Source organism: Atractosteus spatula, unplaced genomic scaffold (assembly GCF_055471065.1).
Source record: "Atractosteus spatula isolate fAtrSpa1 unplaced genomic scaffold, fAtrSpa1.hap1 Scaffold_16, whole genome shotgun sequence".
NCBI classification, from domain to species: Eukaryota; Metazoa; Chordata; class Actinopteri; order Semionotiformes; family Lepisosteidae; genus Atractosteus; species Atractosteus spatula.
The window spans coordinates 8,621-30,218 of NW_028296719.1; the positions used below are offsets into that span (position 1 = coordinate 8,621).

General features: G+C 46.2%; 1 non-coding gene across 1 annotated transcript; it reads left to right on the forward strand.

Annotated features, from left to right (window-relative positions):
• Positions 1–530: 530 nt before the first annotated feature.
• On the forward strand, positions 531–601 carry trnag-gcc (transfer RNA glycine (anticodon GCC)). The gene has a single exon. It is a non-coding gene; the product is annotated as a tRNA-Gly (tRNA).
• Positions 602–21,598: the final 20,997 nt, after the last annotated feature.

Genomic DNA, 21,598 nt, shown 5'->3' on the forward strand with positions numbered 1-21,598 from the left:
GGTGAATCGATTCTCAAAAATTACTGTACTTTGCATGATTGGAAACAAATGCGTGATTGCGAAATGCTGTGGTGTTACTTTTACAAAGACGGTCAATGAAAAAAAGAATGTTGACCAGGGCAATACTTTGAGTTTACACTTACAGCTTGTCCAAGGTCATTCATTATTAATACTATTAGTAATATCTTCGTTAAAGACTTTGATGGCCACAGCTCAAACATGAGAGGTTGAGCTTTATTAGCTCCACCTTGCGGAAATTCCGGATACTATTATTTTGCTTGTCGTATTATAGGAGAATTTACGGTAACTCGCGGTATTTACCGGTAGCTTGCGGTAGACTGCGTACAGCGTACCGCAAAATAATGCGGTATCGCCCGCGCATTTTGAATGGCTGCATCTGTAGGCTGCCAAAAGTCTCCGAAACCAAATTTTGATAGCAGAAAATTCTCACTCGTCCAGAAGTTTCCTTGGGACCCAACATCCAGCACAGAGTGGTAAAAAAGCGTCTTTTTTGTAGAGCCTTGCAGTGTGCATTGGTGGTTCAGTGGTAGAATTCTCGCCTGCCACGCGGGAGGCCCGGGTTCGATTCCTGGCCAATGCAGTGGCTTTTGCAGCGAGCGGCTCCATCACTTGCATCCCCTTTCAACTCGCAACTGAAAACCCACTGAAGCTTAGAAGCTGTGAGCCAGGTCAGTACCCGGATGAGGATGACCTACAGGGAAAAGCAAAGCTTACAGCTGGAAGCGGTGTTAATGGAGCCAGCGGTGGGACGCTCACCCTGAGGTCTGTGCGGGTCCCAATGCCCCAGTATAGTGACGGAGACGCTGTGTGGTAAAAAGGCGCTGTCTTTTGGATGAGATGTAAAACCGAGGTCATAGCTCTCTGTGGTCATTAAAAGTGACCACCAAAACCTTTGACAAAAGCTCTTGGTAATTGATGGTCTTCAATAATGCTTCTCCTTTAGGTACATTTGAAATCAGCTGAAAAATGCTGTGAAATGGGGGGGGGCACTTCAGGCCAGTGTAGGATTTGAATTTGAATTTTTGAAGAACCATTAAACAGCACGAGAAAGCCCGTACACTGAATTGCAGGGCTTTCTATTCAAAGAAGGACAAAAGAAACTTCCCTGAATTCCATTTTTTGCAGCACAGAGAGGACAGTAGAAACAAGGCCTGTTAGCTCAGTTGGTTTGAGCGTGGTGCAAGTAACGCCAAAGTCGCTGGTTCGATCCCTGTTCGGGCCAGGCAGTCTCCTCCTCTCTTGCCAAAACCTGTTGCTTTCTTGCTGTGGTGAGATTGGTGGTAATGCAAAGACGCCACATACTACCGACAGACGAGAGTGTTGCGGGAGAAGAGAGAAGTGATGGAAGATTGAAGAGTGTCCTAGGTGGAGCCAAGATGAAGTGTCACAATTGCCTAGGGGAGGATTTCAAATGTTTAAGATGGTAAAAATAACCGGAAGTGATCCCCCAGTCCGGCGCAGTCTGACGTACTTCTGTCATATAAAGTAAAACTAGATGTCGAACTGGAGCCTCACCATTTGCATAAGTGAGGCTCCAGTTATACATCTAGTTCACTTTAAATGACAAAACTGAAGAGGCTTAAAAGAGCTGGAGAGGATTTCTTACAACTTTTGAGCCGGCACAGTTTTCGAAAACGTTTTCTTCACGCTGCACTATACAACACAGACAGCCAAGAGTCTCCAAAACAAAACGAATTGACAGATAGGAGAAAAGTCCCAATCGTCCTAAAGTTCCCAAAATCCAGCACTGAGCGTAAACAAAGTGTTCAAGTAGCGTGGGAATGCTACCCCTAATGCTAGCTGGAGTTTGAGCGTCTGGTTCAGAGTTTGCTCAAGAGTTTACCTTTCACAGATGCGCAAAGATGAATGTTGAGGGTGCACGCTACAAGGCGCCTTACAGTGCAGGGAGTGATTAGAGACGATTCGTGACGTGTGCTCGTTCCCATATACCGTACGCCCCGGGTTGCAGTGCTAGGATGACGTCCAATACCGCTTCGGCACGTAACGGCATTATATTCAAGTGCAGGACATGAGGGTTTTATTTTGTTCGTTTTGTTCTGCTCTGCTTTGCTTTGTTTTGCTTTCCATGGCGTTTGTAAGAGCGTCAATAAAAAGGCGATTCCTGCGTCTAACACGAATGTAAGAGCTATTTCAAGAGCGGCTTCTAAAATGCTTGTAGACATTTGTCTGTTGTTGATTGTTTTTTTGTGTCTAACAAAGTGCCATTTTCCTGTCCGGACGGGGAGACTTTATCATTCCCACATGAAGCAACCCTTAAGTCCTCTGAGGTGTGTCTGTCTGCAAGGCTTGTATTTTGGAAAGGTTTTTTTTTTAATGGAGAACGACTTTGAAAAAGGTTTCCGCCGGCGCCTCGCGATCCATGTGAGATTGTAGCAAGAACGCAGCAATGGCGGCGCGCGCTGTAGTCGTGTCCGAGTGGTTAAGGCAATGGACTAGAAATCCATTGGGGTCTCCCCGCGCAAGTTCGAATCCTGCTGACTACGGTGTCCTCCTCACGTCGTTGTGTGCCGGCGCAAGCAAGGAAAAGTGCCTTTTTGCTTTTCCTGGTGGTTTTAAAACGCGAGATCGCTTGTACCCGCTGCCTTGGAAAGAAATGTCTACATGTTTACTTGCACATTGTCTATTGTTTGTTTGTACATTGTCTTGATGCACTGTTTGCACTTTGTCTTGTTTTTTACACTTGTTTTACAATCGAGAGACCTTCTGTAAGTAAGAATTCCATTGTACCAGTACCGGTTACATATGGCAATAAAGTTCAAGTTCAAATGCTTCAGCGTCCGCAAACGGCATTTTGCAGCTGGAAGCAGATGGCGACGCTTTTTGCGGTCGCGTGCCTTGTGCCCCATTTCCGGCCTTTAACATCGAATCAATAAAGCTGTTAGAACCGACACCATAGGTGCTTTTCTTACAACTTTTGATCTGACTCAGTTTCGGAATGCAATTCCTGAACACTGCGAGAGACAACCTACAGATGCAGCCATTCAAAATGAGCGGTAAAAACCCGTGGTACAGTAACCAACCCGCAGGGCACCGTAGGGCACCGCGGTAAGTGATTGGCTGGCCAAAATGACCGACAGGGGCACTCGTGGTGCATTGGTTGGTAGTGAAAAGATTTAATCATCTAATGTCTTTACTGTGCACATTTCAATCCGCTTAGTTTTGAATATTTATATGGAATTTTACCACTAAAGGGAAATTTTAGTAGCTGAGCATAAAAAGAAGAGGAGCATAACGCATCTGAAGGTCATAAACGATATTAATTTAGGAACATAAACATTACTGTATGTACATAAACTGTACTGTGTATGGCTGGTCTTGATAGTGTAGTGGTTTGATGGGTTTACTGAGACAATTATCAATTGTAGCAGTAATCACGAGGTTGTTCGTTGGGGCTTTTAGAAAATCAATCGTCAGAACAACTAACAACGCACACACACGGGTTCAATACACGAGATACATTTATTAATATAAACTGTGCACCAAACATATACTAGTCTGCCTGGATACGAGCGGCAGACCTTACTGTGAGGGTTATCAATATACAAGGTATATAATCTCGAAGAGATGCAAACACAAAGAGATACACAACAGAGAATATATGTCAATATATATCGTTCGGTTACCAAATCGCTAATCAGTGTTATTACCCACTGTTACTCTAAACTCGGAAGTAAATACATTACTCATGAATTAAATTGATAACAACTTGTGTTGAGGTACAATTAAATTCTCGAGACGCAATGTAGAACATGGGGTTTACTTATCCACTGTGTTTGGATTTGGAATTTCCCGGCACGAACACCAAACCAGCTGACAGGCTCTGTTGCAGCGGTTGTCCAATGGGCGTTGTGTCGGCGTCCTCTTGCTACCGGCCAACCAGTCGAGGTGCAGCTCGGAGTAGGAAGGCCGGAGGAATCTGACTGCGGCGCGCAGGGCAGTCGTTGCTCCGAGGGGATCTACCAGCAGTCCGGCTGGCTAGTAGAAAGTCTCTATGCACAGAGTGTGACCGCGAGTCCTCACAAGTCACTCTTTTGCCTGGGAAGAAGCTGGTTCGTTCCCGGTCCAGCGCTGCTTCTGAATAAGCTATTCAGGTTGTCGACGAGGGTCCAACTGTAGGCTGCCGTTGATCAAGCGGAGCATTCACGTTGGTAGAATTCTGAATACGTACGGGATCCTCGGCCTCGCGCTTAGAACAAAGTCCAAGTCCTTTTGCAGACAACAGCAGTTGTCACGTGATTGTCTCTGAGGATGCGCGAAAATGGCCAAGGAGAGCCCAGAACTGAGCTTGCGCTCCCTTTTTGATCAAGACCCAGATGTGTGCTGATTGGTTGAGAGTTTGGCGGGCATTGGAGACCCACGTGGTATTACCACGCCCTGCCAGTCCCTGATTGGTTGGTCAAGGTGAGATATAAGTCACTTACTCTTGACACTTAGAAATGCAGTCCAGATGTCCATTCGGCACTCCCTAGACAGATAGGCGCCAGTGGATGACCATTGATCATTATAGCCAGGCTTAGCTAATTGCATCCCCGTCTGGGAGCTTGCTTCTTATCAAAAGAAAAACATCTTAAATCAGCTTGCATGAATTCTTTCTCTGTGGCTGCACCACAGAGATGGAGGGTGAGATGGGGCCTCCTTTAGGAGCATACCAACGCTTAATTCTGTCTTATTAACAAGCATTGCCGCTACATATCCCCCCTTTTTGAAGGTCACGAGGTCCTGAGGCGTTGTTGCCTTCAAAACAAAAACAGAGTTAAGTGATGTTTGTTGTACCACGGTGGATTCTACCACCCAATATTCACATTACCTCTCGAGAATTTGTACAGGAAATAGTGTTGGAAAGAACGTTGCGTATACCTGCTCTCAGTTATAAGGTACCTAGGAATGAGGCATTGGGCATCATCATTAGCTCTAGACCTTAAACTTCCGGCAGTTCACTATCAGTATCGGATAGCTCTGCAGCAGGCAGACGTTTGGGAGTGGTTACCTGATTTCGGTGATAAACCATTGCTCCCTTTGTCTCATTCAAACTACCCCGCAAGGCTTTGATACAAGAGAACAGCATCCAACACATTACCCCAGCCATGATCCAGCTACCCAGCAGCAGTGTCAAGATGACCACGTTTATTGTTCCTAGCGCCCCAGAGGATCCACAACGACTGTGCTTGGGACCTACCAGTGTAGTTTTTAAGTTTGTGTCGTTAAGAACAAATTCGACTACCTGTACACCCTCAAGACTTACTGTCTCTTGGATTCTCTCATCCAAGTCAATGCCGTGTCCTCTGAAAGCGTCCACAATCTCGAGTTCCGTTTCGTATAGTTCTGACTCCAGGTGATACAGTGCTAAATCGTTGAGATGCACTATCGCTCCTTCAGGAACTTGTAGAAAAACTGTTTGGTTGGGTAGCTGCACTTCGGTAGCTGTATCATGCCTGTCATATGTTATTGTAACCGTTAACTGTGGTGTGCTGACCAGCCATTCTTTCCCACCTGCTCAACCTGGGGTTCGTTAACCTCACTTTTGCTCGTCACTGTGGCTTTACACTTTTCAGTGGCAGCCCCCTTTCTGATACCACACAACCTCTGAGTTGTGTCCCTAAGGAATGGCTTACTTGGGCATACCCAGTGGATATCCTTGGTTGATATACACAGTTCCAGGTTTGGAACAAGATACAAATTTGGATCATCCTCCTGGTAAGCTACGAGCGGTGGGGTGGTCAACTTCACATGCATGTCCCCCCTCCAGAAGCCAACGTTCGATATAGACTTGAGTCTATAGATATCCTTGCCACTCACGATGGGAAGGTTCAACAGGAAACCTATTTCCTTGGCTTCAGGGTTGACATGTATAGGAATGGCACTGCCTAGACTGTATGCAAAATGTACCTGTAATGGCTGCACCATCTCAGAAGTGGTTGTCCTAAGTACTTCTTCTACTAAGGACAGTGGAACCAAGTAAGTTGGAATCTGTCCCATGGCTAAGCTAGTTATCGTGGCACTAAGCTCCCTAAGCAAATCCTGCATCAGCATCCTGACCTGTTGCACGTAAGCATAATCCCACTGTAACACGTCGACAATCCTGCCCACGGTGTGGAGGGTGTTATTTAACACTGCTGCATGAAGGTTTACTGCTAATATTGTGCCCTGTAAGGTTTTCCCTAGGCTTTCCAGCCGCTGCTGCTGTTGATACAGCCTGTCCTGAATTTCTGGCATTTCCTTAAGTAACCCAGACACCTGCCTTCTCAGGGTGGTCAGGGTGACAGTGTAAGCAGCAAACAGACCAGCTGAAAATAGCGAGCCCACGGCGGAGGCCGCAGCAATCAGACCCCCCAAGAACCTTTTGGGGCGGCTGAGGCCTGTCATCTCCTCCTGGCTGACTGTTGCCTTCCTCAGCTGGCGGAGCATGTGTATAGTGTCTAGCTGGGCATGCCATACAGCATCCTTAGCCCACTGCCTGCCATGATGGGACACCCTACTGTTCATGTTGATGTGCTTCCGAAACACATCACTTGGGTCCAGCCGCACATACACTCGCTGAGTATATGTTCTGCAATTTGTTAACAACAATCCGGGAGCGTCCTGCAGGACTATGCCGGTAGGAGGACCGGGTTCCACAACTTCAAGGGGCTGTGTCGAAGCGATCCACAGCACTGTCAGGACCAGCCGTGGCAGTTTTAGGATTCCCATTCTGGAACACAGATGAGGCACATGGTACAGTTCCACTATAATTTTGAATATATTTTCCTAGGAGGACCTACACTACAGTACCTAACTACCTGCAGCTACAAAGGGGCACCCCCCTCTTGATCGGGTTTAGACTTTTAACCCTATTCTGTGTCCTCCGGCGCCATTTGAGGTGGGCGATACAACCGGAGGTGGTTGCGATGCACCCACTTATAGACCAGAGATTGCCTTCCTTTTTCAATCCGAATTCGATAAGCTACCGGTGATACCTTATCGACAATCTCGTGGGGTCCTGTCCAACTGGGTAAGAATTTCCGGGCCACCCCTGTGGGTTTGGCAAATTGGAAGTACAGGACCTTGTCTCCTACTTGGAGTTCCTGGTTAACTGCCTTTCGGTCATAGTATGCTTTCCTACCCTCTGCACTCCTTCCCAGATTGTTCTGGGCAAAAGCAAAGGTTGCCTGCAGATGTGCTTGCTGACACATACTGATGGGCCGTAGCAGCCCCCGTCGTGCTCAGGTCCTCCACCCCATAAAGACAGTGTAGGGGAAGAGTCATCTTCCGACCTGTCATCATCTCAAAAGGTGGGACCCCCGTAGAGCAATGGGGCGTGGCTCGGATGGCCATCAGAACCAGGGGCAGCTTAATGTCCCAGTCCCTACTGCTGGTGGAGACAAACTTTTTGAGCATACTAACCACCGTTCGGTTTGCCCTTTCTGCCTGGCCCGAGGATTGAGGGTGGTAGGAGATATGCAACTGGGCCTTGACCCCAAGCATATTCCACAGGGTTGCCATTACTGTAGCTGTGAAATGGGTTCCCCGATCCGAGTCCACGGTCAGGGGGAGTCCCCATCGACTGAACACATGGTTCACCAACAGCACTGCAGTTGTCTCTGCCGTGTCGTTGGGTGCTGGGAGGCACTCAATCCATTTTGTGAATGCACACGTAACCGTGAGGAAATATTTGTTCCCTCTGGATGACCTCACCAGCGGCCCCACCCAATCCATTTGTAGATTGGACCAGGGGAATGTCATGCCCTTTTTCTGGAGTGGTGCACGGTGCAAGGGCCGTGATGGTTGGAACTGGCTACACGTCAGACACCCCTTTACATACGCGGCGATGTCTTGGCCCATGTGAGGCCAGAATGCCACCTGCTGGATAGTGTCGTACGTGGCCTTGATTCCCCGGTGACCCCCACAGGGCTCGTCATGAGCGTGTTGGATCATGACCCCCCGATGGCAGCGGGGAACTACCCACTTTGGGACACCTTGTGCAACTGGTACACAAACCAACAACCCCTTTATAATTTTTAGGTTGTCTTTCACCTCTGCCAGCTCCTTCAACTCTGGAGACTGGCTCAGCACCTGCTCCGAAAGAGGTTGACGCACTGGGTCAGCGATATGCTGATACATTAGCCCAATTGCTGGGTCCTGTTTCTGCATTTCCGCAAGATCGGTGTTAAAACCCTGTGACCCAAGCACTACAGATTGAGGGTCAGCTCCGACATCCTGTCTAGCCCTGCTTCGGGTGACCGCCTTGACCTCAGCCACGGTTTCTGGGGGTAGCCATTCCTGCTGGAACTGCCAGGGTTCACCCTCTAAGGCGCCAGATTTAGCCAGCCGGTCGGCCTCATCATTCCCGTCTTTGTCGAGTCTCTTCACCTGGGAGTGTCCCTTCACCTTCCTCCAGTAAACCATCATTCCAGCCTCGGTCGTGAGCTTGTCACTGGCCAGGAACAACTCTTTGTTCTTTACTTCCTTGCCCCGGGCATTTTTCATGCCGTTACCCTTCCAATACGGAAGATGGGACACGAAGCTATGTCGGGCGTAGTTCGAGTCACTACAGATGACAAATTGTTTAAGGCCATTTGTCAGGGCCTGCTGGAGGGTGATCAGCACCCCAGCTACTTCCGCATACTGACTAGTCTTTGGTCCTAGCTTATAGCGGGTCGGCCCACAGGGAGTATTGTCTTGCCAGACTACTCCTACCCCTGCTAGCACCTGCTGTTTGTGGCGAAAAGAGCAACCGTCAACATAGGCCATGGGTAAGCCCTGGCCCACGTTTTCATCGTAGTACCGGTGATTGTTCGGTAGCTCAGCAGCGGGAATTGTTTCTGGAGCTTCCATCTCAGTGTCACAGCCGTGACACACTTGGCCCAAAGCCAGGCCCTGTCCCAGGTACATTTTCTTGCTCTGTGCATAACGTACCTCTATCTCATAGCCTTGTAGGGCCATCATCCATGCCACAATCCTGCTATTTGACACCCTGCCCGCTTTGAGTCTCTGGCTATGCAGGAATGTCACAGGTTGGTGGCAGGTTTCGATGATGATCTTTTGTCCCCCTACATAACTACGGAAGTGTTCTACCGACCAGACCGTAGACAACAGGGCCTTCTCGCAGTCCAAGAACTTTTGCTCCACTGGGTTCAGGGCTCGACTGGCATACGCCACCACCCTTCGCTCTTGGTCATATTCCTGACTCAGAGCAGCCCCAAGGCAGTGCTCTGAGAACCCTGCTTCAAGGTAGAAGACCTTATTTTTGTCAGGGTAGGCCAAGCACGGCGCACTACCGAGTCTGCGCTTCAGCTCCATCACAGCCTGTTCTGAGGAAGGTCCCCACTCAAAGGGCACGTCTTTCTGCAGCAGCTTGTGGAGGGGCCTTGCTATTTCAGCGTAATCCTCAATGAACTGCCGGGAATAATTACATACTCCCAGAAAGCTGCGCAGTTCAGACAGGTTAGTGGGCGACTTCATATTCTGGATAGCTTGGACTCTGCTGGACTGTGGCTGTATGCCTTGGGCTCCAACCAATAGTCCCACGTACTCCACTTGGGTCCTACACCACTGTCCCTTAGCCAGAGACAGTTTGGCCCCTGCACGGGAGAGCTGGGTCAACACATGCCTGATCTCGGCCATGTGTTCTTCCCAGGTCTGACTCCGCATCAGAATATTGTCCACATAGACCAGGTTGCCCCTGGCGGCTGCATCACTCATGGCTTTGTGCAGAAATATGTTGAACTCCGCTGGGGAGTTGGAATACCCAAAGGGGCATCGATTCCAGGTGAACTGCCTGTTTCCAAAGGAAAAGGCCAGTTTGTACTGGTCTGTCGGTTCTACCTTAAGGGTCCAGAACCCATTGGCCACATCCACTGTGGTGAAATATTTTGCTGTTGTCACCTTGGCTAACTCCTGATCTAGGTAGATCATTGGCCATCGTGACAAAGGAACCTGTTTATTCAACTGCCGGTAGTTAATGGTCAGACGCCACTTACCATTGGGTTTCAGCACCGGCCACAGTGGGGAGTTATAAGTGGAGTTACACTCCCTTATGATCTGACGCTCTAGTAGAGCATCCAACGTCTGCTTTATGTACTCGTATGCCGTGAGGGGAATGCGATACTGCCTGACATAGGTTGGGCGGGCGCCAGGGGCCGTAGGAATGCGCACTGTGTGCAAATCCGTCACCCCGCAGTCATAGGCGTCCCGTGCAAACACTTCCTGGAAATCCTGGAAGATCTGATGCAGCTGCTGACGCTGGTTTTCCGTTTCCAGGGCATCTGCCTTACCAACCTGATCCTGTACCTGCTCTAGGAACCCCGCTTTTGACGGCATGGCGGTATCCCGGGTCGCACTCTCGGCTGAGTGGTCCGTCGGAACCCCTGCGTGTACTGTATACACAACCATCTCATCCTTATCGCTAAGGTCCACTCTGCACACCTCCTGGTTGCAGAATCCCTCTATTGGCATAATTGCAATCATCTGCCGGGGGTAGGTGTAGTACACCTGCTCGGTCCCCCCCTCCCTGGCCAAGGGACCAGGGAGCTGCCCCAGTACTGGGATGGCCAGTTCGAAATCATAGAACCCATTGTCAATTACCAGTCCCATGTCAGTGCGAGCAGGGATTTTGACATCTTGTTTTGCTATGTTTTGCACCAACAGGCAGGTGGCTCGGCCATTCCTTTCCAGTCTGGGGGTACCACAGACTGCTAGGTTCAGTCTGATAAACTGAGCTGATGGTTGGAAGAAAACCATCTCAGCATCCATCCTCTGTCCCTTCTTTAGGACAAGGCGTACCGGAAACCCTGCTGTTGACGCAGGAACGATCAGGTCCGATTCGTTTACTACCTGGCAGGCCTGAGGAATCGTCTGACCTGACCGAATGTTCTCGGGGTCGCCGCTTAGAGAGTGGGCATCTGGGTTCACCCGTGTCCACAGCACACTGTTTACTGTGTCCAGCTGGGCGCCCAGTCGAACCAACAGGTCTGCACCAATACAGACCGAATGGGTCAGCTGAGGTGCTACCTGGAAGTAGTGAGCAAACTTCCTTTTTCCGATGGAGATGGAAGCTGCACAGCTTCCTTTGCTCCAAATGGACCTATGAGGTGGGGGTGCCCACCACAGACCCTGTGATTGCGTCACCAGGGTCACCTGACGGCTTCGCGACAGGTCCTCGAACAGACCTTCACTGATTATGGACTTCTCAGAGCTGAGGCTGAGAATTACATCATCAACCTGCACTTCTGCCACCTGGACCCCTCCCACCACCATGGGGTGGTAGTCCTTGTCCCCCTGAGGTACCAGGGCGCACAGAAAGGACTCCCATTCATTACCGGACAGGGAGATCCACTCTTCTTCAGGGATGAAAAAGGGGTGTGCTTTACCTGGCGGGTCAAGCAGCTGCTCCGAGCACTGCTCCTGTAGTTGGGAGACCGTGGGAGTGCTGGCCTGGGCAGGACTTCCCTGTAGTTTTGGAAAGCAAGAAGAGACATTTATTTCTCGTCCAGAGGAACCAGGCGAATCCTCCAACTCAGCTATGGTGTTCAGTGGGCACTGTGTGATCACAGCATAACCACTGAACCCCCCTTTTTGCTGTACGACAGGCTTAGGGTGCTTGACCTGAGCCCACAATTTTCCACGCTGGCAGTCCACCAGAGGCTCCAGCCTGTCAAGCAGGTCTTGGCCAATGAGTAGTGGCTCTGTTTTAAACCTAGAGATGTAAACAGGATGCACCACGTTCATTGGCCCGAACCTAAGTGCCACCCACACTCGGTGTGTGATCCTGGCATGATCCTGGGTATAGCTGGAAATATCTATCTTACACGGTTCTACCTTAAGTCTGATGCCTTTTCCTTTCGCTACTCGTTTGAGCTCGCTGAGTAGATCAGCTGACATCAAACTAATTTCAGCCCCAGTGTCAACCAGTGCTTCTCTATCTAAGACGTTTTCAAGAGAAACCTTGATATAAATACGCCTTGCTTTGCCTTTCTGGCTGAGATTCCCTAAGAATTGTTGGAAGCCTGCCTTTTCTTTGACTTCAGGGGCGGGGTCAGCGCCCAACTCAGAGTCACAGCCTTCTTCCAGGCAGGAACCCTCCCACCCAATCAGATAGACTGAGGGAGGGGTTTGGGATGGATCCCCGCCTCCTCCAGTGAGAAGGGGCGTGGTCCCACTAAGCTCATTCACGCTTCCGGCATTCAGTGCGGAAGGTTTACCCTGTCCTGATCTCTCAAGCAGGGCTTGTTCAAGCCTGGCCAGGCGGGTTGCAGTCGACTCCCTTCGTCCAGCCTTCTGATAGGCTCTGCCTGTGCCCTTGCCTTCCCCGTAGCGCTCACGGCGGCTCTGACGCTTAGTGCGGTCCTGCCTGCCTATTTTGCGCCGGGGCTTAGCGGGCTCAGGAACCTCAGCTCCCTCGAGCTGAGGCGAGTCGTCAACCCTGCTGGCTTTAGTGGCGAACACGGCCGTTTTAGCAGGTTTTCGCTCTGAGGAAGCAGAGACTTCAGCTCCCCAGGCTTTTTGAGCCAACCTTCTAATGTCAGCCATTTTCATCGCTTTTGCATCAGTGTGCATCACAATCATTTTCCTGATTGAGGGATGCAGATTAGCAATGAATAAACCTTTGAAATTCACGTTCTCTTCGCAACCCTCTTCATTCCGCCCTGCAAAATAAGTGCGCCTAAGCCTCTCATAATAGTCGCGAGGGGCTTCAGCTTTTTCGTGCTTAATATGGTGCGCAGCGGCCACGGCAGCTATGGGATCGATAAAAGCCGAAAATTCTCCGATCATTGCCTGACACAGCTCCTCAAAGCTATTACAGACCTCCGGTCCTTGTCTAGACATCCACTCGTGGACCGCTCGGCTAGTAGTTTTCCTTACTAACATAGCCTTTTCCTGTTCGGACGCTCCGGGCATAAACTGCAAAGTATGTCTCAGCTCATCGATGTAGGTTTCCACATTATTCCCTGACACTGACGGGTCAAACCTTTCTACATCTTTGGCTAACTGCCTCAGGGAGTGGAGGTTAATTTTTACGGTTTCTCCGCGGGCAGGGGGACGGCCGTGATCAGGAGCAGGGGGTCTATGCCTGAATTGCATCGCCCTTGCGTCTCGCGCAGGACTCGGCGATCTCCCCCATGCCGATCCGACCACAGACCCTGGCCGGGAGAAACCTCCTCCCGGCGCGCTGGGTGAGCGCTCCGGGCTGCTAGGTGGGCTGGCATGCAAGTGGGATCTAGCCTGTTTTGCTTCCAGTACGGCAGCATCTAACTCCTTTTGCCTTTCCTGGCTGAGCTCATTTAAACGCTCAATTTCTTTTTCTTTTTCTTTCAAGCTCGCTTCCAGGTCTCTCCTAGCTACCTCAGCCGCAGTTTCTCTAGCAGACAGGTCATCTAATTTACCTAAAACTTCCCTGAGTCTGTCTTCACTTTCCTCATTTTTCACTCTCTTTTCTCTGATTATATCCAACAACTCAACTCGCTCCGCCTTATATCTTTCTAGCTTTCCCTGAAGCTTTTGAAACTTTGTCAGCTCGGACAAAGACAGTTCCAGCTGTTTAGCTAGATTTAAGGCGAAACTCGATAGGACCTGAACTGCGTTCACGGACCCTCCTGTGTTAAGCTGGTTCGCTACCTTAGCTACTAAATCTACTTGCAGCTTCTCAATATCATCAAAGTTCAACTTTTCGATACCGCTCCAGTAACCAGGATTGTCGTCGCTAGAAATAGTACTTATAAGCGACTCCACTTCAGACATTTTAGCAGCCATTGTCATTACGTCAGAGAAACTTTAAGAGTATTACTTTTTTTTCTTTTACCAAAATACAGTATGGAATCTAAACACCCGAGCAGATGGATTTCCAATCAGTACACGTTACACTAAACGCTAGAAAACAGGGGGATTTCTTTACGCAGTTATCAGCACACCCGGTATTCGCGTATAGAAGCCGCGGTGCTGTGCTGAACTTGAACTCACAGCAATATCAGTTATTCTGTGCGATTGATTCTCATTTCATTCTAAACTCGCCCACCCAGGGACGCCATTAAATGTAGTGGTTTGATGGGTTTACTGAGACAATTATCAATTGTAGCAGTAATCACGAGGTTGTTCGTTGGGGCTTTTAGAAAATCAATCGTCAGAACAACTAACAACGCACACACACGGGTTCAATACACGAGATACATTTATTAATATAAACTGTGCACCAAACATATACTAGTCTGCCTGGATACGAGCGGCAGACCTTACTGTGAGGGTTATCAATATACAAGGTATATAATCTCGAAGAGATGCAAACACAAAGAGATACACAACAGAGAATATATGTCAATATATATCGTTCTGTTACCAAATCGCTAATCAGTGTTATTACCCACTGTTACTCTAAACTCGGAAGTAAATACATTACTCATGAATTAAATTGATAACAACTTGTGTTGAGGTACAATTAAATTCTCGAGACGCAATGTAGAACATGGGGTTTACTTATCCACTGTGTTTGGATTTGGAATTTCCCGGCACGAACACCAAACCAGCTGACAGGCTCTGTTGCAGCGGTTGTCCAATGGGCGTTGTGTCGGCGTCCTCTGGCTACCGGCCAACCAGTCGAGGTGCAGCTCGGAGTAGGACGGGCGGAGGAATCTGACTGCGGCGCGCAGGGCAGTCGTTGCTCCGAGGGGATCTACCAGCAGTCCGGCTGGCTAGTAGAAAGTCTCTATGCACAGAGTGTGACCGCGAGTCCTCATAAGTCACTCTTTTGCCTGGGAAGAAGCTGGTTCGTTCCCGGTCCAGCGCTGCTTCTGAATAAGCTATTCAGGTTGTCGACGAGGGTCCAACTGTAGGCTGCCGTTGATCAAGCGGAGCATTCACGTTGGTAGAATTCTGAATACGTACGGGATCCTCGGCCTCGAGCTTAGAACAAAGTCCAAGTCCTTTTGCAGACAACAGCAGTTGTCACGTGATTGTCTCTGAGGATGCGTGAAAATGGCCAAGGAGAGCCCAGAACTGAGCTTGCGCTCCCTTTTTGATCAAGACCCAGATGTGTGCTGATTGGTTGAGAGTTTGGCGGGCATTGGAGACCCACGTGGTATTACCACGCCCTGCCAGTCCCTGATTGGTTGGTCAAGGTGAGATATAAGTCACTTACTCTTGACACTTAGAAATGCAGTCCAGATGTCCATTCGGCACTCCCTAGACAGATAGGCGCCAGTGGATGACCATTGATCATGAAAGCCAGGCTTAGCTAATTGCATCCCCGTCTGGGAGCTTGCTTCTTATCAAAAGAAAAACATCTTAAATCAGCTTGCATGAATTCTTTCTCTGTGGCTGCACCACAGAGATGGAGGGTGAGATGGGGCCTCCTTTAGGAGCATACCAACGCTTAATTCTGTCTTATTAACAAGCATTGCCACTACAATAGTTTAAAGAAAAAATACACACCAGTCTTCCATTTCTCCCTAAACATTTTAAGCATGAAATTTTTATGAAACGGTACCCAAATATGTGATTGCTTTATAGAATGAATTTTAATTTTTAAAAATTATTTAACACGAAAATTAAGCTGTTTACATCTTCCGCCTGAGAACAGTCACCCGTTGCTACCCAACGCAGAAACAAAGCCACTAACTAGCAAAGAGAGGACATTAGCTAGCCAATATGATAAAGAAATAAATAATTATTTTGTTTATTTCTTTTGCACATTTATTTGAACATTTCCATCGATTGTACAAGCACTTGGAAACTGTCCAATCCCTAGTTCATCAAGCATTTACCGGTCTGGTGCCGGTCTGTGTCTTCTAGGATATAATGCCAGCGAACTCTTGTTTTTATGTCCACTATAACTACGCTGGGCAAACGTTCCGAGGTCAAATTCTTCCAGCACGGGGGTACCTTTAATGCGGAGACGACGGCACCGAATTTTTTTGGCGCGCCTTCTCTTTAAAGCCCTGGCCAAATATGAAGACAGTACGTACAGTTATAATTCAAACGGAATTAAAAACTACACATCCCAGTTACCATGGTGGTGCTTGTGATCATTGCGTTTAACCAACGAAACAGGGCGAAAAATCAGTCACATGACTTTGGGGCAGAGTTTCGAAAGCTTAACCTATCAGCAACAAAGCGAAATTTACACGATAGACTACCTCAAACTGTCAGTTACACGACTGTGTATGGCGCTTAAGCCACTCCTATTTGGCATTTTAGTTATGGAGGCGAGAAGACGCCCCCCCCCCCCCCTCTCTGGGTGTCTGATTTGCCGCCATCTTTAACTGTTCGGTGTCCGAATCGGAGTAGCTACGCGTACGAAATAAAGTTAATCCCAACTACAAAACATATATTTTTGTGGTAAGAGGGCGCAAAACATCAGTATTTACTGCTATTAATTACTGTACGATTTATAGTTGAAATCTGAGCCTAGATATAAAGTTAGATATAAAGTTAAAATCTCGACAAAGCAATGTAGGAAATACAGAGAAAATAAATCCTTTCTGACATCTAAAATCAGTTTCGATCAAGGTCTCTAAAACGAACAAGAAAAAGAGGATTTTCGGAGGGCAATTACGCTGTGTTTATATAGAATAACTGATTTATGAGCAATCTAATTTCTTGTTCGTTTAAAACAGTGAAATGTAGGCTGCAAAAGATCGCACCAGAAACAGCACTCTCTCTGCCTGTCATAGACGTTCAGGAAAGGCTGATTGAAGTCATGTCAAGTACAATAATTCAGTGATCAATAATAACAGTTGTAGGACAGTATATAAGGAGGATAAGGATTTTGAAGTTGACTCGAAATCTGATAGGTAACCAGTGCAAGGACTTGAAAACAGGTGTAATGCATCCCTGATAGGATTCTTGCTGTCATATTCTGAACATATTGAAGATTGCTCAGTGTGGATTTAATTTCCCCAGTGAACAGGATGTGCATTTATTAATTCTAGAAAAAAAGCCTTTCTTGATTTCTCTAGTTCCCTTTAAAATAAACTATTAATCCACAATGCAGAGTATTACATGGCCAGTATTTACACATGATATTTGTGATTTAAAGAAATTAACACAAGCAGCTTTTGGAGATTTAAGTGTTGGCTGAGTTATTGCAGGATAAAAGACTAGAGATGTTGGCAAGAAGAAGATAATTTGGGGAAAGCTGAGGAATACACTTATAACAAGAACACTTCCTAATGGGGTTAGGCATACTTTTGATGAAGATGATGAAGTTAACAGACTATATGTTTACATAGATACTGAAATAAGGATTGTATTTTAGATTATGTGTAGTTGCTGGCATTGAACTGTGTGTTGGATGCACATGAATTGAAGGAATGGGCAAACATAGCTGATGCGGATCCACAGAGCCAGCATATTAAGATGTTTATACTTAGAGGCAATTTGTTTAAATAACTAGGTATGGATACTGATGTGCAAGAGAGGTGGAAAGGCTGTTTCCTTAAGCCAGCACTATAAAATATTTTATTCTCAGTGAGATGCTGCCATTTCATCGTGGGTTTCTAACACTGTGTATAGTTCCATCCACACAGTGCCTTTACTTCCATCCATTTCTAATCTCTTTATCCAGTACAGAGGATTTGGAGCCTATCCCAGTAAGCAACGGACACAAGGCAGAATACACTCTGGACATAGCGCCAGTCCGTCACAGGACAGACAGACACAAACACACACACACCAGGGCCAGTTTTCCCATAAACCAATTAACTTACCAGTATGTTTTGGAGTGCGAGAGGGAGTCATATCACACATATGGAGAAAAACCATGTAACCCAGAGAGAACATGTAAACCCCACACACACAGGATGGCAGGAATTGAACCTAGGACCCCAGTGCTGCAAGATAGCAATGCTAACCATTTCGCCACCATTATAAATGGATGGATATCTTAGTTATCTTTCTAGTTCACAGGTTTGCATGCATGATTTAATTTTGAAAGCCACTGAGACATCAGGTACTACTGTTGTATTTATGAAAAAGAAACAAAACAAAAAACATACTAACAACTGTGCCATCCTACTCCTTAGTTAATACATTTTATTATTCATAAACAGTTAACATTGTTAGCAAAATATTTTGAATTATATTTAACCCTATTTTTTCTTTAGTTTTGTATTTAACTTATTATATGATAGTCAGACTTAATGTATATTTGAACAATGAAAATATATTTTTACAAGATGCGGGGGAAAGTGCAACAGCTTATTACAGTGCTAAATTTAATATTATTGATTGCTAATAGTTTATGCTAACACCTAACTTTCTTAATTAGATGTATTTAAAACAGTGAACTAAGTGTAACATACTATTCAGAAATACAATCGAAAATAGTTTTGTGGTGTTTGTATGGATGAAACGTTTCTAAAATGTATAACGTAACAAAATTAAAGACGATTAAAATCTGTAATCTTTCCACTTGTAATGTCATTAAACAGAACAACACGTTTCTGGTTTGTTTTAATTAGTATTAGTTAGTAGTTAGTAGTTTTAATTTAATTAGTATTTCAATTCGCACTGATTCACTTGCGAAGATATGGACTTAAGAATATTCGTGCCTGGTCAAAAAATGGCATTAAGCACTTAAAATTAATATGGTTAATAATAGTAAACTGTTACATGCTGTAACAAGATCGGTTAAACTGCGAAGAAAATGCTTTCAGAGAAAATGTTTCAGGTGTGAAGAATATAGATCTCCAATGCAATTTCAACCAAACCTGTTCCCACACACCCTGCCCCCACTACCATTAGAATATACACAAAGCACTGAAATCTTTCGAGCTAATGATCAGGTGACCCGAGAGAGAGCGAGAGAAACACCAAGGGGTGCGGAACCAGGGAACTATTTACATGGAAAACGGGCGATCTCCCCAGACTGTCCGCCCGTTTCACTGTTACCTGGATACCTCTTTATTTAGAACTCACTAACGCTGATTTTTAGTTTCGAAGGATTCAAGTACGGTTTTAGATGAAAGGCAGCGACCTTAATCAAGCCCAAATCATAATTGAACCCATTCAGAGCCTACATTACATTTTAGCGTTTCATTCTGAGCAGAAGACCCTCACACCTGAAGAAGGCTTGCGTTTTCTCTCTTCTCTTTTAAGCATGTGTACAATGTGTAATACAATTACAATGTGTAATTACAATGCGAATCGTATGAGGGTGGGGGGGAGGTGTCTTTCGCTGGAAATCTCGCCTGCTTCTACTTTACGAGTACAACCCCCTCTCTGCCGGAGTGCTGGCTGTGACGAATTAAACCGGTTTCACAGGTTTCAATCACAGACCATGTGACATGGGAGTCAGGAAACTAACACACAGCGCCACCGGATTTGATAACACTATAAAAACGCTATAAAATAATGTGACTAGGCACAGAACAAGTTTACAGCACAGTACAATAATAAATGCTGACCATGACTTTAGAAGCATAAATTGCCTTACACTCAATTTAAACACAAGCTGTCTTTAGCCCTCTAAGCTGGTTCATACAGAAATGTAGAGATCCAGGCTCAGAACACACAGCTTCATTAGCGAATACATATGCAGGACAACTAGAGAAGACGTTTTACAGAGGATGGATTTTTAGAAACATCCCATCAGTGACATCACTGAAGTCAACTCCTAGGTACTGTAACTGTCGTGTGGATAGTTTCACAAGAATCAGACAAAGGTTTAAGCATCGCTTGTTCTAGATAAAACTGCAAAAAAACCAACAACAACCCATAATGTACTTCTTTGCGGCTCTGTTTGCCCAAATCATATATTCACAACGTGAAATCTAGAAAATAATATTACGTAACCAAAATCCGCAATATGGAAACAGAACCTGTGTAATTGTTGATAGATGATGTACTCGTAACATTTTTTCAAGACGAACTACAACATTTAAAAAATGACTTGTATGTACTTGATATCTCTAATCAATCCACGGGTCCCAGCACAAAACGAAACTAAAACGCATACCGTTTCGCGCTTCTTATTAGTTGCTCAAAAGTAATTTGACCGTATGAAATGCATAATATAAACCTAGAAACATATACGTGAGCAGTACTTAAGCACTGTAGTATCGGTGTTAAGACATACCTCTCAAATACTGTAAATCAAGTTAAAAATATCTCAAGACCGATTCTGGTCATAATGAAACCATGTTTCGTGTATGTTTTCTTTAAAGTACCGAGACCAGCCATATACTGTATGTTTATGTTCCAAAATTAATATCGTTTATGGCCTTCACACGCGTTGCAGTATGCTCTTATTCTTTTTATGCTCAGCTACTAAGATTTCCCTTCAGTGGTAAAATTAGATATGAATATTCAATACTTAAACGGGCACAGTTAAGACATTAAATATACATATACATACTGTATACATTACAGTTTTCATATGGTAATATGTTTATGTTCCTAAATCAATCTCTTTTATGAGCATGTGAAAGGCATGGTGAAGCGATTCTCAAAAATTACTGTACTTTGCATGATTGGAAACAAATGCGTGATTGCGAAATGCTGTGGTGTTACTTTTACAAAGATGGTCAATGAAAAAAAAAATGTTGACCAGGGCAATACTTTGAGTTTACACTTACAGCTTGTCCAAGGTCATTCATTATTAATACTATTAGTAATATCTTCGTTAAAGACTTTGATGGCCACAGCTCAAACATGAGAGGTTGAGCTTTATTAGCTCCACCTTGCGGAAATTCCGGATACTATTATTTTGCTTGTCGTATTATAGGAGAATTTACGGTAACTCGCGATATTTACCGGTAGCTTGCGGTAGACTGCGTACAGCGTACCGCAAAATAATGCGGTATCGCCTGCGGATTTTGAATGGCTGCATCTGTAGGCTGCCAAAAGTCTCCGAAACCAAATTTTGATAGCAGAAAATTCTCACTCGTCCAGAAGTTCCCTTGGGACCCAACATCCAGCACAGAGTGGTAAAAAAAAGTCTTTTTTGTAGACGCTTGCAGCGTGCATTGGTGGTTCAGTTGTAGAATTCTCACCTGCCACGTGGGAGGCCCGGGTTCGATTCCCGGCCAATGCAGTGGCTTTTGCAGTTAGCGGCTCCATCACTTGCATCCCCTTTCAACTCGCAACTGAAAACCCACTGAAGCTTAGAAGCTGTGAGCCAGGTCAGTAACCGCATGAGGGTGACCTACAGGGAAAAGCAAAGCTTACAGCTGGAAGCGGTGTTAATGGAGCCAGCAGTGGGACGCTCACCCTGAGGTCTGTGCGGGTCCCAATGCCCCAGTATAGTGACGGAGACGCTGTGTGGTAAAAAGGCGCCGTCTTTTGGATGAGATGTAAATCCGAGGTCATAGCTCTCTGTGCTCATTAATAGTGACCACCAAAACCTTTGACAAAAGCTCTTGGTAATTGATGGTCTTCAATAATGCTTCTCCTTTAGGTACATTTGAAATCAGCTGAAAAATGCTATGAAATGGGGGGGCACTTCAGGCCAGTGTAGGATTTGGGTTACAAGAACCATTAAACAGCACGAGAAAGCCCGTACACTGAATCGCAGGGCTTTCTATTCAAAGAAGGACAAAAGAAACTTCCCTGAATTCCATTTTTTGCAGCACAGAGAGGACAGCAGGCACTA